Here is a 396-nt window from a genome sequence, read left to right on the forward strand (position 1 = left end):
AATTAAAAAATTTTATTGATATTTTTTTATAAATTTTTATAAAATAATTAACATATAATATTCTTTTTTAATTTATATTAATATTATAATAAAAATATATATATATTATTTCTATATTTATTATATATATTATATAATTATATATATTATTATATAATTATTTAATTAAAATATGTTTTTGGGATAATAAATAATATTTTTTATATATATATAATATAATTTTTATATAAAATATATACATATTAATTTAATATTGTAGGGATAAAATTAAAATGGTTTAAATTTTTAAAAATATTATATATTATATTATATAATATTAGTTTTTTTCTTGTTTGGGGGTTTTTTTGTGTATTTTTTGTTTTCTTGGGGGTTTTTTTTGTTTTTTTGGGGATACCC

This window comes from Penaeus monodon, chromosome 30, assembly GCF_015228065.2.
Source record: "Penaeus monodon isolate SGIC_2016 chromosome 30, NSTDA_Pmon_1, whole genome shotgun sequence".
NCBI classification, from domain to species: Eukaryota; Metazoa; Arthropoda; class Malacostraca; order Decapoda; family Penaeidae; genus Penaeus; species Penaeus monodon.